The sequence below is a fragment of the Phytophthora parasitica genome (genome assembly GCF_000247585.1).
Source record: "Phytophthora parasitica INRA-310 unplaced genomic scaffold supercont2.95, whole genome shotgun sequence".
Lineage (NCBI taxonomy): Eukaryota > Oomycota > Peronosporomycetes > Peronosporales > Peronosporaceae > Phytophthora > Phytophthora nicotianae.
This window is the reverse complement of record NW_008649081.1, coordinates 150819-151420: the sequence shown is the minus strand read 5'-3', so window position 1 is coordinate 151420 and position 602 is coordinate 150819.

Below are 602 nucleotides of genomic sequence, written 5' to 3'. Positions count from 1 at the left end.
CTCGAACGGGTTTCTTTAATTAACCAAGCTACGAGGACTGTGTCCCAATTGCGTAGCACCTGCCTCCCATACAGAAGCCCTTCTTGCACGTTGTTGTCGTCGTCTTCGTGAAAAGTCACGATATTTACACCCATAAATTCAAAGAATCGAGACTACTTTCTAATAATCTGCTAAGTAGTATATTTCGCTGAACGACGACAAATGGATAAACTGTACCGGTCCGCATCAAGTAGACGATTCATTATCTTTTTGGCACGTGTTGCTGCTCCAGACTGGGAGCCATCTGTTGTCCTTAATAAGAGTTTAAATGTCCTTATTAATGGCCTAATAACGGCTATTTCTGTACAGAGACTCAACTTTTCGCCCGCACGAAAACGCAACAACGCTGTTTCCTTCCCCTTGATCATAATGTTGCTCGGTTTGGAGGATCGAGTAGCCTCTCCACTAGTGCCCTTAATCATACTACAGCACCCGCTCGACGCTCGCTGGAAGCTACGTACCAATGCTTGCCAACAGCGGCAAATTGGCTGTTTTATGAAACTTGTCTGGAGCAGCAACCACTCTCTATCTTTTTTCTGGAACTATTGTGTTACGAGACAACT